General features: G+C 40.6%; 1 long non-coding RNA gene across 1 annotated transcript; it reads right to left on the bottom strand.

Moving 5' to 3' along the window:
* Window positions 1-512: 512 nt before the first annotated feature.
* Window positions 513-18,270, bottom strand: LOC116969242. The gene is made up of 3 exons (XR_004410692.1): window positions 18,200-18,270; window positions 1,825-1,829; window positions 513-617 (listed from the first exon to the last, which is right to left on the bottom strand). It is a non-coding gene; the product is annotated as an uncharacterized LOC116969242 (long non-coding RNA).
* Window positions 18,271-18,653: the final 383 nt, after the last annotated feature.

Here is an 18,653-nt window from a genome sequence, read left to right as displayed (position 1 = left end):
CTAAATCTCGTTGCACTGACGTGCAATGACAATAAAAGATATATTATTATTATTATTATTATTACTAGTGTTCGGGTGATTGTTGAAGGGCCTATTTCCACACTGTATCTCTCAATTAAACTAAAGCGAAACATGTATAATTATGAAAGCAGTTGACTACTCAGATCCAGTGCAACTCGGTGTCAATTGACTTTAGGATGCCAGCTGTTTAATATATATGCGTAGAGCCTGGGCTGAGTTTGCAGTGGTGGTGACGTGTATCCTGGCAATGTCACCACTGAGGGTGCTACTGTCTGCCTGAATCACACCAGCATTGGTCCCCTAAATAGTAGGAATATCCTTCCTCAAATGAGGGAGCCCAGCGTAGGTTTAAAGGTTAATTCCCGGGATGGCGGGACTGTCATATGCTGAGATAATGGAACAGCTGGGCTTGTACACTCTGTGGAGTTTAGGATGAGAGGAGATCTCATTGAAACATATATGAGATTGTTAAGGGTTTGGACACGCTAGAGGCAGGAAACATGTTCCCGATGTTGGGGGAGTCCAGAACCAGGGGCCACACACAGTTTAAGAATAAGGAGTAAGCCATTTAGAACGGAGACGATGAAACACTTTTTCTCACAGAGAGTTGTGTGAGTCTGTGGAATTCTCTCCTCGGTGGAGGCCGGTTCTCTGGATGCTTTCAAGAGAGAGCTAGATAGGGCTCTTAAAGATAGTGGAGTCAGGGGATATGGGGAGAAGGCAGGAACGGGGTACTGATTGTGGATGATCAGCCATGAACACATTGAATGGCGGTGCTGGCTCGAAGGGCCGAATGGCCTCTACTCCTGCACCTATTGTCTATTGTCATTACAATGGCAGCTTATAGTCATAGAGTAATGCGGTGTGTAAACGGGCCCTTCAGCCCAACTTGCCCACACCTGCCAACATGTCCCAGCTACGCTAGTCCCACCTCCCTGCGTTTGGCCCATATCCCTCCAAACCTGTCCAATCCATGCAGTTGTCTAACTGTTTCTTAAATGTTGGGATAGTCCCAGCCTCAACTACCTCCTCTGGCAGCTCGTTCCACCCTTTGTGTGAAAACGTAACTCCTCAGATTCCAACAAACTCTTTTCCCCTTCACCTTAAACCTGTACCCTCTGGTCCTCGATTCACCTGCTCTGGGCAAGAGACTCTGAGCGTTTACACGATCTATTCCTCTCATGGTTTTATACACCTCTATAAGATCCCCCCTCACCCTCCTGCACTCCAAGGAATATAGACACAGCCGCCTCAACTTCTCCCTGTAGTTCAGACCCTCTAGTCCTGGCGACATCCTTGTGAATATTTGCCGTATAAATGTGAGGTTATCCATTTTGGTGGCAAGAACAGGAAAGCAGACTATTATCTAAATGGTGTCCGACTAAGAAAAGGGGAGATGCAGCGAGACCTGGGTGTCATGGTACACCAGTCATTGAAAGTAGGCATGCAGGTGCAGCAGGCAGTGAAGAAAGCGAATGGTATGTTAGCTTTCATAGCAAAAGGATTTGAGTATAGGAGCAGGGAGGTTCTACTGCAGTTGTACAGGGTCTTGGTGAGACCACACCTGGAGTATTGCGTACAGTTTTGGTCTCCTAATCTGAGGAAAGACATTCTTGCCATAGAGGAGTTGAGTCTAGGAGCAGGGAGGTTCTACTGCAGTTGTATAGGGTCTTGGTGAGACCACACCTGGAGTATTGCGTACAGTTTTGGTCTCCTAATCTGAGGAAAGACATTCTTGCCATAGAGGATTTGAGTATAGGAGCAGGGAGGTTCTACTGCAGTTGTACATGGTCTTGGTGAGACCACACCTGGAGTATTGCGTACAGTTTTGGTCTCCTAATCTGAGGAAAGACATTCTTGCCATAGAGGGAGTACAGAGAAGGTTCACCAGACTGATTCCTGGGATGTCAGGACTGTCTTATGAAGAAAGACTGGATAGACTTGGTTTATACTCTCTAGAATTTAGGAGATTGAGAGGGGTTCTTATAGAAACTTTAAAAATTCTTAAGGGGTTGGACAGGCTAGATGCAGGAAGATTGCTCCCGATGTTGGGGAAGTCCAGGACAAGGGGTCACAGCTTAAGGATAAGGGGGAAATCCTTTAAAACCGAGATGAGAAGAACTTTTTTCACACAGAGAGTGGTAAATCTCTGGAACTCTCTGCCACAGAGGGTAGTCGAGGCCAGTTCATTGGCTATATTTAAGAGGGAGTTAGATGTGGCCCTTGTGGCTAAAGGGATCAGGGGTTATGGAGAGAAGGCAGGCACAGGATACTGAGCTGGATGATCAGCCATGATCAAATTGAATGGCGGTGCAGGCTCGAATGGCCGAATGGCCTACTGCTGCACCTAATTTCTATGTTTCTATGTACCCTATCCAGCCTGACATCTCCTCAACAAATATTTTGGGAGGTGGCTGAGATCAGACTTCAAGTTCAAGTTCAAGTGAGTTTATAGTCATGTGTCCCTGTATAGGACAATGAAATTCTTGCTTTGCTTAAGCACACAGAACATAGTAGGCATTTACTACAGTACAGATCAATGTGTCCATATACCATGATATAAATATATACACACATGAATAAATAAACTGGTAAAGTGCAAATAACAGGAAGTGGTTATTAATAATCAGAGTTTTGTCCGAGCCAGGTTTAATAGCCTGATGGCTGTGGGGAAGCAGCTATACCTGAACCTGATTGTTGTAGTCTTCAGGCTCATGTACCTTCTACCTGAAGGTAGCATGGAGATGAGTGTATGGCCAGGATGGTGTGGGTCTTTGATGATACTGCCAGCCATTTTGATGCAGCGACTGCGATCAATCATCCCGATTGAAGGAAGGTCAGAGCCGATGATGGACTGGGCAGTGTTTACTACTTGTTGTAGTATTTCCCTCTCCAGGGCGCTCAAATTGCCGAACCAAGCCACGATGCAACTGGTCAGTATGCTCTCGAATGTGCACCTGTAGAAGTTAAAGAGAGTCTTCCTTGACAATCCGATTCTCCGTAAACTTCTCAGGAAGTAGAGGCGCTAATGAGCTTTTTTGATAATTGCGTTAGTGTTCTCGGACCAGGAAAGATCTTCAGAGATGTGCACGCCCAGGAATTTGAAGTTCTTGACCCTTTCAACCATCGACCCGTTGATATAAATGGGGCTGTGGGTCCCCTCCTACCCCTTCTAAAGTCCTCAATCAATTCCTTGGTTTTGCTGGTGTTGAGGGCCAGGTTATTGCGCTGGCCCTCAACAGTTGCTCGATCTCTCATCTATATTCTGACTCATCCCCATCACTGATACGACCAACAATAGTGGTGTCCTCAGCGAACTTGATGATGGAGTTCGCACTGTGGTTCGCTACGCAGTCATGGGTATAGAATGAGTACAGCAGGGGGCTGAGCACGCAGCCTTGAGGTGCTCCTGTGCTGATTGTTACCGAGGCTGACACATTTCCACCAATACGAACAGACTGTGGTCTGTGGATGAAGAAGTCGTGGATCCAGTTGCAGAGGGATGCGCAGAGACCCAGTTCTGCGAGTTTGGTAACCAGTTTGGAGGGGATGACTGTGTTAAATGCCGAGCTGTAATCAATGAATAACAGCCTGACATATGAGTTTTTGTTGTCCAAGTGGTCCAGTGCGGAGTGGAGAGCCAGCGTGATCGCATCCACCGTTGATCTGTTGTGGCAGTACGCGAACTGCAGTGGGTCCAGGTTTTTGTCGAGGTAGGAGTTGATTTGCTCCATGATCAACCTCTCAAAGCACTTCATCACCACCGGCGTTAGTGCCACTGGTCGATAGTCATTGAGGCACGTCACCTTACTCTTCTTGGGCACCGGAATAATTGATGCCCTTTTAAAGCAGGTGGGGACCCCATACCTCAGAAGTGAGAGGTTGAAAATGTCCGTAAAAACTCCCGCCAGTTGGTCCACAGAGGTTTTTAGAACACGACCGGGTATACCATCAGGATCAGGTGCTTTTCGAGGGTTCGCCCCTCTGAAGGATTTCCTGACATCGGCCTCTGTGACTGAGACTGAAATGCCATCACAGCGATCGGGAAGGCACATCAGTATTATCCCTGTCAAAGCGTGCGTAAAACGCATTGAGCTCGTCAGGGAGTGATGTTACACCGACATTCGAGCTGCCTCCTGGTTTCGCCTTGTAGGAGGTGATTGCATTCAGCCCCGCCACAGCTGCGGAACATCTGTCTCGTCCTCCAGTTTGGAGCAGAAGTCCCTTTTGGCCTTTTTGATGGCCTTACCAAGGTCGTATCTGGTCTTCGTGTAGGCCACTGTATCGTTGGAGGTGAATGCCCTGTGTCTGGACTTCAGGAGAGTGCGGATCTCAAAGTTCATCCAAGGTTTCTGATTGGGAAACACTCGGAAGGTGTTTGTAGGGATGCAGTCCTCCACACATTTTTTTATTTTTTTTTAATTTTTATTTTTTTGTTTATTTTATTAGAAGTTAATACAATACAAAACAATACAGTGGCACCTAATTTTAGGTGCCAACTATGTCATACCGTAATCCATTCTATGTACAACCTCTAGTTTTATGTTAGGAGTAGGCAAGACAAGAAAAAGAAAACAATAGAAAGGGGAAATAGTGGAAAATAGATGGTAGAGAGTAGAAAAATGTGAAGTGTGGATATAAAAAATAAAAATAAAAAAATAAAATAAAAAAGAAAAGGTGGAAAGTAGAAATAGAAGAAAAGGCCCCTTAAAAGAGAAATTTTCAAATCTATATTCGGAGATGTAGATCTATCCACGTCATGAACTGAAATCAGCAATCCTTATGGTACCGCTGCATCACATGATTCCAAAAAGTCGATGAAAGGAGACCAACTCCTTAAGAATTGGTCATATTTATCTATTAGTCGGAGTCTCATTTCTTCAAGGCGTGCTATGTCCATCATATTCCTAATCTACATTTTAACAGTTGGTATGGTTGTATTTTTCCAAAATGTAAGTATCAATTTCTTTCCAATTATTAACCCATAATTAAAAAAAACATTTTGGTCTTTATTTAAATTGGTATCTTCTCCTATTATTCCAAATATAATCCATTCCATTTTGGGTTCTATTCTTGACTTGAAGAGCTTTGTAAATATATCAAATATATCACTCCAAAATGTATTCAACTTTGTACATCCTACAAATGAATGTGTTATATTAGCGTTTTGAAACAAACATTTATCGCATCTGGGAGAGACGTTTGGATAAAATTTATTCAACCTCGTTTTTGAATAATATAGTCTATGTAATAATTTGAATTGAATTAAATTATCTTGCATTAATAGAACAGTTATGTGTATTCATCAAATACTTTTCCCATCTATCCTTGGAGATCTTTATCATTAGCTCATGTTCCCAATCTTCCCTTAGTGCTTCTGTTGAGGGTGATTATCTATATAATATATTATTATAAAAGTAAGATATTAATTTTTGTGAATCAGCCTTAATATTCATTGCTTCTTCTAAAGGGTCTAAAAATATAGTTTGAAATCTATGTATATATTTCTTCATAAAGTCACATACCTGTATATATTTAAAATATTGATTATCCTTCAATTTAAATTTTAATTTTAATTGTTGAAATGATAACAGTTTACCCAATTCATACATATCCCCTACCTTCCTAATCCCCAGTCTATCCCATTGTTGATATGTGTTGTCGATGAGAGAAGGTTTAAATGCGGGGTTGTTCAATAGTGGGGTTAGTACTGATAAATTATTTAATTTCAAGAATACTTTTATTTGTTTCCAAATTCTTATTTTATTGTGAATAATTGGGTTCTTCTTATATATTATACTATTCAATTTTATCGGTGAGAGCAGGATCGTTCCTATATCGTGCGGATAGCACTCCTCTTTCTCCATTCTTATCCACTCCAACTGCTGAGTGGAACTATCCAGCCAGTACATTATGTTCTTAATATGCACTGCCCAGTAGTAATACATAAAGTTAGGTAATGATAAACCCCCAACTTCTTTAGATTTGCACAAATGCTTTCGTTGAATTCTATGTGTTCTGTAATCCCATATAAAATTAGTGATAGTGGGATCTAGTTTTTTGAAAAAATATTTTGGAATATATATTGGGATCGCTTGAAACAAATATATTAATTGTGGTAAGAAAGTCATTTTTATAGCGTTAACTCTACCTATCAATGAGAGCGGAAGTGTTTTCCAAAATTTAATCATATCATTCAGTTTATTTAATAGTGGTATAAAATTGGCACTAAATAATGATTTGTGTCTTCTCGTAATTTGAATACCCAGATACTTGAATTTTTCTGTTGCAATTTTGAAGGGGAATTTTAGTAAGTGTCTCGAATCCTGTGGTTTTAAAGACATAATTTCGCATTTATCCCAATTTATTCTATATCCTGAAAAAGAGCCGAATTCCTCAATTAGTGTTAATAAGGTGGGTATACTCGTTTGTGTATTAGTAATATATAAACGAATATCATCAGCATATAGTGAAATTTTATTCTTTGAATCCTTAGTGTTATAGCCATGAATATTCAGGTGATTTCTAATCCTTTCGGCCAACGGTTCTATCATAAGGGCAAATAGCAATGGTGATAAGGCACACCCTTGCCTATTACCCCTTGATAAGTAAAATTTTGGAGATAGCGTATTGTTAGTTAATATTCTTGCCGTAGGTCTATCGTAAAGTAGTTTAACCCATCTAATAAAATTCTCTCCCATATTGAATTTTTGGAGTACCTTGTATAAATACTGCCATTCTACTTGATCAAATGCCTTCTCTGCATCCAGCGTGATAACTGAAATATCTTCATTGTCCTCATTATGAGAGTACATTATATTGAAAAGCCTTCTCAAATTATTAAATGATTGTCTTTTGGGTATAAATCCCGTTTGATCCGTATTTATTAAATTGTTAATATAAATATTTAGCCTTCTGGCTAGAATCTTTGCTAAAATTTTCTGATCCGTATTTAGTAGTGAAATAGCTCTATAAGAACCCGGTTCATCTAAAGCTTTATCTTTTTTTGGTATAAGTGTTATTGTTGCTTCTGCTAGGGTTTCTGGTAGTTTATTTTCGGTATAAGCCTGCGTGTATAAATTGAATAATCTTGGTATAATTGACTCCTGAAATATTTTATAAAATTCATTACTAAAACCGTCTGGTCCTGGGGTCTTCCCATTTTTCAGTGAGTTTATTATTTGTTATATTTCTTCACTAGTAATCCGTGCTCCTAATTGCTCTTGTTCTAAACTATCCAATTTTGGGAGCTTGCAATTATCTAAAAAATTTGTAATTTTACTTACATCTGTATTTATTTTAGATGTATATAAATTGTGATAAAATTGGGCAAACCTCTTGTTAATATCCTTAGGCAGTGTTAAAAACTCACCCTTGTCCGATTTAATTTTAGTAATAGTTTTTTCCTTTTCTCGTTGCTTCAGTTGCCTCGCAAGTAGTTTATGTGGCTTATCCCCAAATTCGAAGTGTGCTTGTTTTGTAATTTGGAATAATCTTATTACTCTAGCCGATAGTATTCTATTGACTTTATATTTCAATAAAGTTATCTTATTATGTTTATTTATGGTTGGGTCAGTTGCATTTTCCAGTTCTAGTAGTTTTATTTTCTGTTCTATCCGCTGAAGTTCTCTTTTATTTTCCTTATTTTGAAAACTTTGGTAAGAAATTATGACGCCGCGAATATATGCCTTGAAGGTTTCCCATAATAGCGGTGCAGAAATACCCGGCGTGTCATTTATTTCGAAAAAAAGTTTTATTTGTTCTTTTATATACTCATAACCCTACGGGTTATTTAATATATGTACATTGAATCTCCAAAAAGGTTTTATACTCGGCATTCCCTCAATTTTAAGTATAAAAGTCAATGGTGAATGATCAGAAATAATACTATTATGATATGATGGTTTATTCGTATACGGGATTAATTTTGTGTCCAATAAAAAATAGTCAATTCGCGAATAAGTTTTGTGAACTGATGAATAAAATGAGTATTCCCTACCACTTGGATTTGCTATTCTCCAAATATCAGCTATGTTATTATTTTTTATATAAGTATTTAAAAATTCACAGGTCTTAGTTTTAACAAGACGCTTCCCTAGCTTTATTGATTTATCTAAGTATGGATCTATAACACAGTTAAAATCTCCCCCCATTATTATATTTTGATAATTATGCTCTGCGATTAAATCTATTATTTTCCTAAAAAATTGTGGGTTATCAAAATTAGGCGCGTAAATATTTATCATAGTTAATGGTGTATTGTAAATTTCTCCCGTGACTATAACATATCTTCCCTCTTTATCAGATATAGATTTCTTTAATTTAAAAGGTATACCCTTCCGAATTATAATAGCCGTGTCTCTTGCTTTAGAGGTGAATGAGGAGTAATAGGTTTGACCTATCCAATTTGCCCTTAATCTGATCTGAGTTTGTTGTTTCAGATGTGTCTCTTGTAGGAAAGCAATATCCATATTTAATGATTTTAATTGTGCCAGAATTTTACCCCTCTTAATTGGCTCATTCGCACCTCTGATGTTCCAACTACAGAAGGTGAGACCTCCGATATTTATTCGACTATTATCTTGCATTGGCTATTATTACCAGACTGTATGATTCATGTGATGCAGCCAAGTACCTCGGAATCCCGAATCCAGAGTTGTCCTTCATAATTTCTACAGTAGTTCTACATCTCCTGACACTATTAAACATAATGAAGGAAAGAGAAAAACATAAAATAAAGTGTACATAAAAATATTAAGTCACACAACAAATAATTGTGAATAAACAAAAAAAGTGAATGTAATTTATCAAAAAAGCGATAAATTACAAAAAAGCCACCTATGGTAGCTAGATTTGTTTTTAAATTGACCTCCGTCGATGAGATTATGCACTGGGCCTTGTCCCCCTATTAGAATTTGACCCAACGTTAGTCGGTTCCCTATAATTGTTACCAAAATTATCATATCAGGTCAATTAATCGCTGAACAGCTTAAAATAGAATAAAATAAAAGGGAAGGTAGAAGATGTGGATTAAAATTATGGGTTAAAGTACCTCGTCAATAATGACACTTTTCATTTACCTGTATGTTAAGTAATTCATAATTAGTATTTAGTATTTAAAATATATGTCTAACCTCCCCCATCCTTCCTGCTATATAGTTAGTCGTGTTAGTATAGTACATTGCGCCTTTAACGTTAGTTGAGTTTATTGCGCGTAAGTGGTTAATTATTTAGTTAATTATATATATAAATAATAGGTCATATATCATATAGTGTGGAACAGATGCCTCATAATGGCCATTTCAAAAGGAGACGGTCTCATAGTTCTCCGTGCTGAGGGGTTTGTTGACGAGCTTGCGACCTTGAGCTTCCATCTGTGCTTTCAGTTCAGAAGTTTAATTCGGCCTCTGTTATTGAACAACACATTCTTGCCAGATAAGCCTGTCTGGTAACCGTCTGAAGCGTTCTAGTGTCTTAATTGAAACAGAAAAAACAAAGTTCCACAGATAAAATGTCTATTATTCTGTTCCTCCTTGAATTTTGTTTAAAATCTCCTGGGCGTATTTGCAAGCAGAGTTCGGGTCCGTAAATGAGCGTTGCTTGGCCTTAAACGTAATTAGCATTTTAGCTGGATAGATCACGCTATAACGAACTTCAGAATGTCCATATAAAATACTGCTTGCCCTTTTAAACTCGCGTCTTTTTGCCAACATTTCCCGAGGATAATCCCTGTAGAATCTTACGATATTATCAGCAAATGTAAGATTTTCTCCATAGGTTATCTTCTTTAATAGATTTGCCTAAGTTGAAATATCCAGGAACTTTACAATGATTTGCCTTGGTTTAGCATTATCATGTTTTTGGAAGTGACCCACTCGATGAGCCAGATCTATCTTTGGTTTTTCTGGAAGTTTGAAAACATCTTTAAGTAGATTAGTAATAAAATCACGCATTTGAAGGCCGTGTTCAGCACCCTCTTTAACTCCTACTATTCTCAGATTTTGCCTCCTTGACCTGGCCTCTAAATCTTGACATTTCTCATTCAGTTTATTCGTTAGCTACCAATTAGTATCGTGTTGTTTTTTCAGACCTTGTATTTCTTGGCTCATCTGTTCCATTTCACCATCCATCTCTTCCATCAATTTTTCCGAGTCTGTTAATTGCTTCAGCAGGGTGTCATGTTTATTGTTATAATCTTTCTGGATACTTTCCAATTCCTTCGCCGTCCTGGACTCCAAATCTTTAAACTGCTGGTTCAGGGCTACATAAAGCTCTTTTACTTCGCCGCAGCTATTATCAATTTTCTTAGAAAGATTGCCCTCCATAGTGGAGAAGTTGTTCTGAATTGTAGAATTCATTTTGGCAAATTGCTTCTGAAGATCTTTAGTAATATCTTTAAGAATATTAGCTCTTACCGTTTCTTCCCAGCTTTTCATTTCTTTCTCCTTTGTATCACTTCTCGCAGCCATATCGCTTGTAGGTTGTTGAGGTTCCAGCTCCTCTTCCAAACATTCAAAAGTGAGTTCCGGGGTAGTTTCAAGCTCATCCAGAGCTTTTTGGAGCTGGAAACTGATTGTAGTTTTCTTGGGTCCTTTCTGACCTCTTCGCTTTCTCATCCAGTTTTAAGGATAAGATCGTTTTAAATCCCAAATCCACCGGTACCGTTTGATGGAGTCAGTACCCTCGACGTTCAGCAAACCTGATAAGATGTTTTTAACTCGATCCTGGCATGGGAGTCGACTTTAAACACGATTTGTTGGAGGAGAGCTCAGTGCAGCTGCCTTCACTGCTTCATAGCAGCCACCGGAAGTCCTCCACACATTTCTTTACGAAGTCTGTAACGACTGTGGCTTATTCGTTCAAGTCCGTTGCCGAGTCCTTGAACATTGCCCAGTCTGCAGACTCCAAACAGTCCTGGAGTTGTTCTTCTGCCCCCCCCCCCCCCCGACCAGCTCTGTACTGTCCTCACTTCTGGGTGTACGCTCTTTAATTGCTGCCTGTAGGCAGGAAGAAGCAGCACCGCGGTATGGTCGGATTTACTGAAGTGAGGGTGTGGGATAGAACGATAAGCATTCTTGATGGTGGTGTAGCAGTGATCGAGGGTGTTAGGTCCTCTGGTGAAGCAGGAGACATGTTGGTGGAAGTTGGTGAGTGATTTCTTGAGGTTCGCCTTATTGAAATCCACAGCAATGGTGGTAAATGCCTCGGGGTAAGACGTCTGGTGTTTGTTTACCATGGCGTGCAGCTCCTCCAGTGCCAGACGGACGTCTGCCTGGGGTGGGATGTAGACCGCGGTCAGGATAACGGAGGTGAATACTCTTGGGAGGTAGAAGGGACGGCACTTCACGGCCAGATGTTCCAGTTGTGGAGAGCAGGACAGGACTGCCACGTCTGAACACTACGCAGAGTTGACCATGAAGCAGACGCCCCCTCCTCTCCCTTTCCCAGATGCCAGGGTACGGTCCATACGGTGGATGGAGAACCTTTCAGGCTGGACCGCTGAGTCTGGGGAGCTGGGGGTGAGCCATGTCTGTGTGAAACAGAACACAGAGCATTCCCTCAGCTCCCTTTGATAAAGCAGTCTTGCCCTTAAGACAAGAGATTGTCTAACATTCTCGGAGAGGTTTTAGCCGGACGAAAGTGGTTCTAGGAGGAACTAGATCTCCGGAAGAAGAACCTAGACGTATATCTACAGCATCGAGACGTATCACTGGATTTGTGAGTACAAATCGATTATTACTCTTTGAATTCAAACCACTGTTTTAATTAATATACTTCTGTATCAGAGCTCAGAAGTTGTTTTCTCCAGCGCGTCTGGGTAAAGCAGGCTGACCTTGGTCCATACGGTGGATGGAGAACCATTCAGGCTGGACCGCTGAGTCTGGGGAGCTGGGGGTGAGCCATGTCTCTGTGAAACAGAACACAGAGCATTCCCTCAGCTCCCTTTGATAAAGCAGTCTTGCCCTTAAGACAAAAGATTGTCTAAAATTCTCGGAGAGGTTTTAGCCAGACCAAAGTGGTTCCAGGATCAACTATATCTCGGTCAGAAGAGCCTAGACATCTATCTACCGCATCGAGACGTATCACTGGATTTGTGAGTACAAAGGAAGTTCGAGAGTGATTTCTTGAGTTTCGCATTGAAGTCCCCAGCAATTGTGGTAAATGCCTCGGGGTAAGACGTCTGGTGCAGCTCCTCCAGTGCCAGACGGACGTCTGCCTGGGGTGGGATGCAGACCGCGGTCAGGATAACGGAGGTGAGAAGGGGTTCGGCCCGAAACGCCACCTATTTCCTTCGCTCCATAGATGCTGCTGCACCCGTTGAGTTTCTCCAGCATTTTTGTGTACTTGCAACCTTGGAGTGTGTTGTTGCTCCTGATAGGTGCATTCAATTTAATTAGAGCTACATTTTGCACCTGGTGTTAGAAAGATGTTCTCTGCATTATCAGTATGTTTTAATTTTGGAAGAAATTGCTGATTAAAAAACAAAGCTACAGCTACTAGTAGAGACTTGTTCGACTAATTTAAAGACTTGGCAATCTGCCACAACCGCTTTAAAATCATGAATTTAGAAGATGAAGGCAGAGCGATGCCAGAAGAACCACGTGGTTGTGAAGAAAGACCCAGACAACTTGAAGAAACAGATATTTCACATGTTTGAGGGAAACCGAGAACGAGAGTAATGAATTATGGTTGCAGGTGACCAGATTAATGGATATATAGAAAAAAACTAATGGAATCAGAACAGAACGTGATCAAGGTGAAATCTAATATGAACCAACTATGGAACGTCTACCAGGAGGTTGGCAAGAAACAGAATGTACTGCTGTGTCCAGTGCTGTCTTGGGAAGAACGCAGAAGACATACCCAGTGGGACGAAGACACGAAGAAGATATTCAATTGTTTCAAGAAAAAGGCAGAGAAGTGGTTATCTGAAATGATGTCACAAGTTAAGAGCTTTGTAGCTGGAAGTGCGAAGCAACAAGGTGCCAGAATGGAAGATGAATTTAGACGAGGAGATGGTATCTCGAATGTATCTTCGCGAAGATCAGGCCGCAGATCTGGTTGCTCAGTCAGTTGGGTTTAGAGGGCGTCTGTCAATTGGGAGGAAAAGCTGATATAGCTGTGCTATCAATAGAAGCGGATGCCATGAAGAAAAAACATGAGATCGTGCGAGAGATGAGGCGATGTCAAGAAGAGATGGTGTTACAGCTAGAAGAGAGAACACATAAGATGGCACGACAGCAAGAAGAGATGGTGTTACAGCTAGAAGAGAGAACACATAAGATGGCACGACAGCAAGAAGTGATGGTGTTACAGCTAGAAGAGAGAACACATAAGATGGCACGACAGCAAGAAGAGATGAAACGAGAGAGAAAACGACAAGAGGAACAGACGTTGCGACAGCAGGGACAATTGGAATTAGCCACAAAGATGGCGGTGGCCAAAGCCAGGGAGGATATACTGGAAAGTGAGGGGTCAAGATGCAGCTCTATATCGCCGAGGACGATGATCTCTGGACCAAGAAGAAAAACAGCTCTAAATAAATTGGCAGTTGGATCAATTCCACAGTCGAGGTCCACCGGATTTCTAGGCTTTGAAAACCAATTGGCAGAATACGATGGGTAAAACATCATCTCAGCAAATGAGTGCTAGATCAAAACCAACGCCTGTGGATGCTCGAGACAAACCAGTCGTGGTGAGGCCTGGTGCACAGGCTCGAGCAAGCCCGTTTGAATCACAAAGGCCTGTTTATGAACAGTTGGAGTCAAGAGAAGGGAATCAGGTTGGTTTATTGGCACTGTTGAATAGGCAAACTGAATTCAACGAGATTATAGCTCAACAAAATACCTCTCTCATTCTACCACCAGTAGAAATTCCTACGTATGGTGGAGATTCTTTGGAGTATGAAACTTTCGTAGGGACACTAAAGGAGGTGTTATAGACGAAAGTTAAGGATGAAAAAGATCACTTATGATTTCTGGTGAAGTACACGTGGAAGTCTGAAGGTGCTTGTAGAAAGTTATCAGATGGAGCCAGGCAGCCAGGTATATAAAAAGGCGTGAAGATTACTTGAAAACGTTTTGGTGATGAACAGAGGATTCCGAACGCATATATGGAGAAGGCCCATGCTTGGAAAGAAATCAAACCAGAAGATGGGGAAAAATTGAGTGATTATGCAATATTTCTGAGAGAATGGTGCAGCTCGATGATTAACAAGTTGCCCAGAAGAATGAGAGACAAGTGGAGAGATAGGGCAGGTGAAATACGAGATAAGAGCAAACAAGTAGCCAGGCTACCAGACCTGGTGGATTTTTTAGAAAGAGAAGTATGGTACATGTTAGACTCATACCACTGAACTATTGAAGATCGCAGACCACTTGCAACTTATACACGTTCTACTTTTACCGAAACTAAACAAAGAACAGGGCCTAAGAAATGCAATAAAGGATGCACCGACTATTAAGAAGGGATTTTGTCCGTTTTGTGGTGAAGTGGGCCACACCATAAATGGTGTCGTAAATTTAAAGATAATAAATATGAAGAAAATATGTACTTTTTAAAAAGGAGTGGTATCTGCTATGTATGTCTAAAGAAGGGGCATGTGATAAAAAACTGTAAGTGCCCAATAATTTGTGTCAACTGCAAGCAGAATCATCCTGATGTTCTTCACCCTGTAAAGAAAAAGCCGGACCATACAGAGCAGGGGGAGTCAGCTGCTATTAATGCTGTCACCTCGTCTCAAGTAACTGCTCACACTGGGGCCGGGATTGAAGCTTGCATTTTCTCTATCTTACCAGTACAAGTGAGAAATAGGGAAACAAATGTAGTGTTGCAAACATATGCGTTTCTGGACCATGGAAGTTGAGCTACTTTTTGTACAGAGAATTTGATGAGAAGGCTCGACATTACTGGAGAGAATGTTAAAATTCAAATGCCTACATGAATAAAGAGAAAGAGTGCCCTAGTCATTACATTACAACTATGGAGATATCCAGTTTGGATCAAGATCATTTTATTCCAATTTCAGAAGTTTTTACACACGGAACTATGCCTGTTGGTCATCAGAATGTACCCAGATGTGAAGACTTAAAGCAATGGCCTTACCTGAAGGATGTCAAAATATCAAAGATAAATTCTGATATTGACTTGCTTATTGGAACGAATGCTCTGAGAGCATTATAACCTGTACAGATTGTTAGGAGCCAAGGGGATGGATCGTATGCTGTGAAGACCCTACTAGAATGGGTTATCTATGGCTCCTTGAGCAAGAATAAGGGAAACAGTAGCCAGATGAACTGTCGTGCTGTTGCTGTTAACCAAATATCTACTTGTAAATTGGAAAAAGCTGTTAATGAAGCAATATAATCATGATTTCAATGGAAGTACCAGCAAAGAATCTGAAGAAATATCCAGAGAAGAATTAAAATTCTTGGATATTATGAACTATGCAGTTAAGATGATCAATTGACGTATTGTTTGGACTTACCTTTCAAGCAAGAAAGTATTAGTTTACCGAATAATCGTCATATTGCAGAACAGCATATCCAGAATTTGAAACGTAAGTTTGTTAAGAAGACGAAATATCAAGAGGAATATACATCCTTCTCACAGGATATGATTGATCATGATTATGCCAAAATGGTACCAACGAATCAATGATATAGAGCTGATGGAGAGCTCTGATATATTCCGCACCATGAGGTGTATCACTCAAATAAAGGGACATTGAGGGTGGTATTAGACTGTGCTGCCGTCTTTAAAGGTACATCGATTAACAATGAACTACGACAAGGTCCAGACCTTACCAACTCACTCATTGGGGTTCTCATCAAATTTAGGCAAGAACCGATTGCTTTAATGGCCGACATCAGATCAATGTTTCATCAAGTGAAGTCGCTGGTAAACATATTGATTACCTGCAATTCTTATTGTGGCCTGAAGGGGATGTGCAGCAAGTTCTTGTTGATTGGAGATGGAGATATGTTAGCACAAATGAAAATCCTGTGGACGAAGCCTCTAGAGGACTAACAGCAAATTACTTTCTAAATACCAGGAGGTATCAATGGGCCCAAGTTTCTTTGTGAACCACACAGAGAATGGCCAAAGTTTGAACTTGGATTTGAAATATCTGTAAATGATCCATAAATTAAACAAAATATTTCTGTGAATGTGATTGCTAAAGACTCATATGACACGTGAACAATTTAATTCCCCACTTTTCATTGTGGAATAAATTGATAACTTCAGTAGCCTGGTTTCTTAAAATAAAAACAAGATTATTGTTGGTGGCTCTGGAAAGGAGACACATTACAGAAAGTATCCTGGGAGAAAATCCTGATAAACGGAAAGGAGAGATTGAAGGCCAGATGGAAGTTTTTGTGGCTTCATATGGCGTAAATGGTTTACGTCTTGTTGATCTCCTCAAGCGGAAAATGCCATCAGCTCTTTCTGTCAAAGACAGAAATACAAAGAAGAAATATTAACATTGGAAGCTGGAGGACAGAGGGTAAAAAGAAACAGTCAATTGTACAAGCTTGACCCAGTCTGGCAGGATGGTCTTCTGCGGATGGGTGGTCAACTAAACAAATTGGCAATGCCCGAAAACACTAAACGTCCTATTATTCTCTCAAAATACTTTTACATAACGGCATTATTATTACGACATATTCATATACAAGTTGGACATGGAGGAAGAAATTATATGTTATCCCAACTTGGTAAAAAATATTGGGCTATCGCGGCTGACCTTACAGCATCACGAGGTTCTTGGTTGATGGGAAGAATACTAGAAATCATAGAAACATAGAAAATAGGTACAGGAGTAGGCTATTCGGCCCTTCGAGCCTGCACCACCATTCAATATGAACATGGTTGATCATCCAACTCAGTATCCTGTACCTGCCTTCTCTCCATGCCCGCTGATCCCTTTAACCACATGGACCACATCTAACTCCCTCTTAAATATAGCCAATGAACTGGCCTCAACTACCTTCTGCGGCAGAGAATTCCACAGCTTCACCACTCTCTGTGTGAAAGACATTTTCCTCATCTCGGTCCTAAATGATTTCCCCCTTATCCTTAAACTGTGACCCCTTGTTCTGGATTCCCCAACACCGGGAACAATCTTCCTGCATCTAGCCTGTCAAAACCCTTAAGAATTTTGTAAGTTTCTACAAGATCCCCCCTCAATCTTCTAAATTCTAGCGAGTACAAGCCGAGTCCATCCAGTCTTTCTTCATATGAATGTCCTGACATCCCAGGAATGAGACTGGTGTTCAGTAATGCCTGATATTCGGGGCATGGTGCGTATGGTACGTCTTAAAACAAAAATCAATGTTTTAATAAGACCAATAACCAAATTGTGATTGCTTCTAGAAGGTGAAGGTGAAGATGGAAGAGTCGATGAAGAGCAACGATTGCATGTTATTTTTTCTCGTTAGTATCGTGTTTTGTACCCCTACCTGTCACGCGTTAGATCAGCGTTCAATTTCCCCACAAGGAGGCACAGGGTTTAATTCCCTGACCTTTTGCTTTTGATATATGTATAGCCTTTATGGCCACTTTTTTAATGTTGTTAGTAATTTCCTCGTTAGATACTCGGACCAATTAGGGGCCGGTGTGCAATGGCCATTTGGCCTGTTTTGCATGTCCCTTTAAAAGTTTAGACTAGCCGTTACATTGTGGGTGGGTTTATGACGTGTTTATGGGCATGTTTGGAGTTTAGATGCTTGCGCCGAAGTTTAGTTTTTAGATTAATTTGGAAAGACGATGGAGAATGTCAATCCTTCGACCATGTCAATGTTACGGAGACACGGGGAGTTTTATAATGTTTAAAGTTGCAAGTTGGAATTCAAGGAAGTTTGCAATAATGAGTCGGAAGAAATGTGGATGTATCTTGCTGTTTACCATTAAAAATAAAGCATTTATTCAACAAAAGACTGTGTGTTGAAGTTTGATGAGTAAAGCACCTCTGAATGTCTCTGAGGAAGCTTACATGCGTATAGAAGATATTCCCCTTATCCATTCTCATCCAAATGGTGGCTAGAGAATATGTTTCTCAAAACATAAGAAAAATCTGCCGCTGCACCGATGTTGGGGGAGTCCAGAACCAGGGGCCACCGTTTAAGAATAATTAATAAACCATTTATAATGGAGACGATGAAATACTTGTTCTCACAGAGAGTTGTGAGTCTGTGGAATTCTCTGCCTCAGAGGGCGGTGGAGGCAGGTTCTCTGGATGCTTTCTAGAGAGAGCTAGATAGGACTCTTAAAGATGGTGGAGTCAGGGGATATGGGGAGAAGGCAGGAACGGGTTTACTGATTGGGAATGATCAGCAATGATCACATTGAATGGCGGTGCTAGCTTGAAGGGCCCAATGGCCTACTCCTGCGCCTTTTTCTATTGTCTATTGTAGGATAACAAAGTAGTCAAAGTGCTTACAATACATTCGGCATTTCTGATCCGTTTAAATTTGGATAATGACATAACGTTGCATTTGGCTCCAGTATCGATCTTTGCAACAGTAATGGTGTTGTTGACATGAAGTGAAACTTCAGGGTTGAGTTGCTTGTTAGTGGAAGCAACCAAGGAGTTTATGTTATGGCCGCTATTTTCATGCTCGGGGAGTAGA

The sequence above is a fragment of the Amblyraja radiata genome, unplaced genomic scaffold (assembly GCF_010909765.2).
Source record: "Amblyraja radiata isolate CabotCenter1 unplaced genomic scaffold, sAmbRad1.1.pri S133, whole genome shotgun sequence".
NCBI lineage: Eukaryota > Metazoa > Chordata > Chondrichthyes > Rajiformes > Rajidae > Amblyraja > Amblyraja radiata.
This window is presented reverse-complemented; position numbering and strand designations above follow the sequence as displayed.